The 6,026-nt window shown below is 37.1% G+C and overlaps 1 protein-coding gene across 1 annotated transcript in view; it reads left to right on the forward strand.

Annotated features, from left to right (window-relative positions):
* Positions 1–4,688: 4,688 nt before the first annotated feature.
* Positions 4,689–6,026, forward strand: part of LOC139958563 (uncharacterized) — a 22,705-nt gene continuing 21,367 nt past the window's right edge. Inside the window, exon 1 of the mRNA XM_071955702.1 lies at positions 4,689–4,876. The gene's annotated coding sequence lies outside the window, so the exon portion shown is untranslated. The remainder of the gene's footprint in view (positions 4,877–6,026) is intronic.

Below are 6,026 nucleotides of genomic sequence, written 5' to 3' on the forward strand. Positions count from 1 at the left end.
TTGAGGTTGTGTACCTAACTACTTTAAGTTTTTTAGTTTAGGGTTGATAGAGGGGGTAGGGGAGATGTTTAAATGACTCAAGTTAAAGGCTTAAATCTTTTAACAGAGAGAAGTGAACTTGTGGTGTCACGGCAGGCGATTTTTTTACAAATGTTGGTGTTATCACAGTCGGTACGGCCATATAGGTAAACATCAAGTAAACAGGTGTATTGCCTGTTTGCTCATGAGGCAATATATAAAGAAAGACTAAACAATTCTTCAATTCTTCTAACAGGAAGAAGACGACAGACATTCACCGGAGAACGTTTCTTTGAGTTCCTTTGTAATAAATGAGAATTTTACGAGCTCGTTTTCGTCACCATCTGTGGTAATCATCCATGATACTTCCAACGGAGAAGAGGACGATACCTTAGGCTAGATTACTGTATAGTTCATGAAGTGTTTATATATATATATATATATATATATATATATATATATATATATATATATATATATATATATATATATATATATATATATATATATATATATATATATATATATATATATATATATATATATATATATATATGAGTTGGAAATTCCGGAACAGTGAAAAAACCCTCCAACCCCTCGAACCCTGACCCGGCTTTATATGCACGCCACACTCTATGCAAAGAGGCTATTGACTCTGATTGTACGTCCAGTGGTTCGAATTCAGTAAATTAAAGAAGGCCATTAGTCTACTGTATACCAATAAGCCACAGGTAGCCTAGTTTGAGTGCTTTCAATTACTCAATGAAAGCGTAGACTTATGCAGGTGTTACAACTGTACAGAATGCACCTCTGATGCTTTTGAATCTGACAATGTACACAGATTTGCCAATTTTTTAGAGGGAAACCTATAGCCGACTTGGGAAAGGACGAAACCGATCGTGAAGTGGAATTTTTCTGGTGTTCATTTTTAATAATTTGTTATATATACCACTAGCTAAACATTTCGTTTATGTATGTGTGCCATATACATCTCGAGGTACATTATCTCTGCATATATATGCATCAAGTTGCATAACATTTCAATTGTCTATGTACAGTGTATGAACAAATAGGCATATAGGCTATTCATTTTTCTTCTAAGTTGAGGATTCACTGCAGGTGTTTTTATATATCAAGTGAGTGATATTTATGTAAAAACCCATGCATACTGCTTGTATAATTGTAAACTGTGATTCGGTGAGTGAAGGTAAACATTAATTTTGTGAGACGGAAAGAAACCGTTACATGTACCTATGCCAATTTGCTATTACTAATATGTTTGTATTGGGAACAATTATATAATGTACGATAGAAATGTTGCTGCTGGTGTTGTTCGAAAAGAGGCAATACAGATAGCTATTTTATTAAAAACAAACAAACATGTGTTTCCTTTTGTTAACGAAATAATCAAGTATAGGTATTCCATGACGTTGCAGTTCTCATTTCAAAATTTGGTCACATGACCGCTTAGATGTCATTACTCTCAGTGGAGGCATGCCCATCAAGTTATTAAAGTGCACGAGCCATGAACTCACTGACCTCATGACCGTTGATATTTTAGTTATTAAGACTCTTTAAACAGTAGAAGTAGTCAAGGGCGTAGGAACCAGGGGGGGCAGTGAAAAATATGGGGGCGAAAGTATCATTCCGCCCCCCCCCCCGCTTCGCAAGTCAGAAAACCCCTTTTTCATTTCTCAATAAATGATAACAACATTCGTCATTTTACTCATTTATGCTATTCCCGCTGCCCTTGGTGCTCAGAACATTTTGGCAGAAAAAAATCTCATTTGGAGCACCAAATTGCATCTAAGGCCAGGTGAAAATGCAAAATTATTTACAAAATGGAGTGGGTGTTGAAGTGTGCTATATTGCACCAAATTGCATCTGAGGCCACCTGGTAATGCAAAAAAGGGGAGGGGGTCACCCCCTCCACTAAGACCCCTCCCCAAGGCCGGCCATCAGTCTTCAGCCCCCCCCCCCCACTCAAAAGTACCTTCCTACGCCACTGGTAGTAGTAGTAAGTTGAGTCTCGTCTATCCGACATGCTCAGTGATTAACCTCCGCCACGTATCACGATCTTGTGCAAGGTTTATTGCTTCCTCGAAATTGTTAATGTATAACGTCCTTAAATTGCGACTTTCTTTTTCCAAGCAAGGTAGTCACGGGCCTTCCTTCTATGTGCGACTATGGATGACCAAGGCGTTTGACAGTCATTCAAATCAATTCCTACCGGTTTAGCAGTATGTCTCAATACTTCTCTTAAAGCAACCTTTGCCTGGAACGTCCTCCTGGAGTCTTGCTACATGACCGAAAAATCTCAATCTTCTATGTGCGACTATGGATGACCAAGGTGTTTGACAGTCATTTAAATCAATTCATTCAAACAGCCATTACTTTCTCTATGGTTATCACACATACAATTGTTTTCATGTTGGCATGTTCATAGCATCCAAGGGAATAGTTTCTATGGAAAGTGTATTGGCACATCCTCCCCCACACACATTTTTATAAAAGCGCACTTACTTGCCGGCAACGTTTGACCCTTTGACCTGGAGTCACCATGTAACCTTTGACATTTCACAGTCTAGTATCTGCATTGGTTTGAGACTTTGGTACACCCGATGCAATTCTGTTATTTCGTTTAAATGCCCTCTGAGCTTGGCTCAAATGACGCCATAATTCACAGAGTCTATGCATTAGTATGGCCAGGAACACATCCACCAAGTTTGATGTCCGTCGGCCATGGTTTAGGATTAGTTGGTCGATGCACATTCCAACACACATTTGGCAAAATTTGACCTTTGATCAAGTGACCTATGGAATTTTACATTAATTTATGCACTGCATTATATATATATATTTATATATATTTATATATATATATATAGATATATATATATATATATATATATATATATTTATATATATATATATATATTTATATATAAATATATATATATATATGTATATATATGTATATATATATATATATATCGAACACCGTGAATGAACTATATCACCATTGTTCGTCACCGTGTGAATGCGTCATTACTCAACCAGAATGCGAAACGCATTGCGGTTTCGATGGCTTCATTGCACTATAGACTTTCTGCTTTTGAACCAGAAATAGCTGTTACAATATAAATTGCAGGAACCACTCTGTTGATGTACAATTACACTATGAAATGGTGAACACAGGTCAGTCTACTGTGCGTGGCAATTCTTGACTCCACCTCACATATCCGCCAAAAACAATAGGGGTCTTGTACTCAATGTGATTCATCCACACCAAGTATGAGAAGTATCTACGATTCCCATCGTTAGATATCATGTAAAAGGCTTTTCAGAGTTTGAACTCTGGTGACCTCAAATGAGGTTTGACCTCACAAGCCACAGGATTCTAGTACTCAATATGGCAAATCCATACACCATGTAGCCTATGAAAAGTTTGTATGACTTCTACCATGAGAATTCATTTTTTAAAGTTTTCAGGCCTGACAAATGTGTTTGAATGTACTCGCTATTTGGCGACCGTTACTAAAAGTCTACTCGCCAAAACGCAATCTCCATAGTACAGATCTACAGCATCAATACTTTCAATGAACAAAGATTATAGGCACCTAGGCAGATACATGGTGCTACGTTATTGCACGTTGGAAAATTATGTTTCTGTGCAATATAAAATTATAACTTTTTTTTCCACCAAAAGTAAGTGATGAACAAACGTCGCAGAATCGTAAATAAGTAGCTAGGCGTATACTGTAGTGCCTCAAACAAATACAAATAAAACATCTGCAAAAATACCTACGAAGATAGCTTGGCTTCTGTTACATAAATGCTTCTCTAGAATAAAGCACATACTATACAGTCGCTAGTACGCGCTTGTGTGCGAGTCCTAAGCCTGTGCAGTACCTCACTGCTACTTATTATTTATCTTGTCTTTTAGCTGAAAATGGTGTGCGAAAAATATCGCCAACAGCCCCGTATGCTTATGAGGCACGATAGATTATGAAACAAGGTTCCACAATTTAGCCATGACCTTTGACCTCCACAAAAAAGTAGGCTTCTTATACATAACGTTTCCCACAACTACATACTTAATATGAGACTCGTCCAAGCTTTCCTTCGTGAGATATCATGTTTACAAAATTTTTTTTTCACAATTTGACCCTTGGTGACCCCAAATGACCATTGACCTCCACCATAAAACAATAGGTTTTTTCCCTAATGTGGTTCTCCAACACACGAAATATGAAATTGGTCCAAGCTTCCCGTCTTGAGATAACGTGTTTACAAGCACACACGCACACACGTTTATAATCGCATATACTCATCCGACTGCATGACTACATGGTTACGATTATCATCGAAACCAAAAAACCCGAGCGCAAAATGTCGCCGTGGTAACAGACCACCCAGCCGTGCTAGGAAGAACTGAGGTCTAACGACCGCTTTGTCTGATGATCGCCGTATTTGCGTGAAACCAGAGTAACAACATGCTGTATAAGTTATATTTACGTATACTATACCGATTGACGTCAATACATTCTGATAACCGTTGTTCTTGGCAGTAAAATTGACTCACTTTGAGCTTACTTTTGATTTTGCTCACCCACTGTGACCTATGGTAAATAGTTACCTGCGTGACAAATGTATATCTTTTGAAATTTCAAGTTTTCATATCGGCAACAAAACCCTATGTAAACTGCAATTCAACCACAGCCATATATTTCAATAGAATATCACGGCAATGGCCTGTTAACAGATCGAGTAACCTTCTTGTTTTTTCTCTTCAAAATCCTAATTGGAACACCTTGTTGAGACGTTACATTACAGTTCATATTAACCGATACAACAGGTATGTGTTTCAGCTTTATATCACGATTAATGAGAATAGCCTAACGTAGCCTGTAATATAAGAAAGGTAGCTAATGACCCTCCTAGTCTCAGCTAGTCTCGCTATGCGCAGTATAATATTCCGTACAAATGTTGCAAAGCGAGTTCCTACTTTTGTCTTTAAAAAAGAAAAAGAGAAAAGGAAGATGCCTTCAGTTGTAATATTAGCCTATATCAAGTTGGAAGTCGACAACAAGTTCACATACAAAACTAATGGTTAATATAAGTAAGCCCAGTGTATGTGTGTTACTATATCTTCAGTTTTTAAATTCGGACTTGAAGAAATTACGACTAATTAGCGAATGTAAGTTACCTGAACGTCTAAATATAATCATAGACAAATGATTCATGATTATGATGATGCTCCCGCGATGCAGTTATATATAGAAGTGCGTCATATAACATACGGGCTTTATTGGGGCGGGGGAGGGAGGGGAGTCGGGGGGGTATGATGCACATAAGGTGTTACTCAAGAGCTGTTACACATGAGGTGATGTCACATCCGACAATTACATATCCCCTTATTTTAATTTCTGTAAAAAAGGATCATTCGAACCTGACACGTTTTTGTACCAATAGTAAACTTGAATCAAAAGGAGTCATGCGATAGAAAGAGACTGGCAGACACTACTTTCATCTGTTTCTTCAACTTCTACATCAAATTATCTACTTCAAAATTGGTGTGCAGCTCAATATGAATACATCACTATTATTAATATTATTATTATTATAGACAACGACTGATTCTACATTAATGGCGTATAACGCCCTTAATGACAATTATTCAAAGCCGATTAATACGCTTTACACCATCAGTAGAATCACTGTGGTCGAGTGGTACGGGCTCAGGTTCGTGACACGAAGATCCGGGGTTCTATTCCTTCCTTCGCCTGATGGGTCCCTAAAGGACAAAACCGGTCGTAAAGTGGATTTTTTCTGGTGTGTTATTCTTTTTTGATGTCATACCACTTGCTACACATTATATATATATATATTTATATATATATGTATATATATAGATATAGATATATATATATATATATATATATATATATATATATATATATAGATATATAGATATGTAGATATGTGTATATGTGTATATGTGTATG

The sequence above is a fragment of the Apostichopus japonicus genome, chromosome 18 (assembly GCF_037975245.1).
Source record: "Apostichopus japonicus isolate 1M-3 chromosome 18, ASM3797524v1, whole genome shotgun sequence".
NCBI lineage: Eukaryota > Metazoa > Echinodermata > Holothuroidea > Aspidochirotida > Stichopodidae > Apostichopus > Apostichopus japonicus.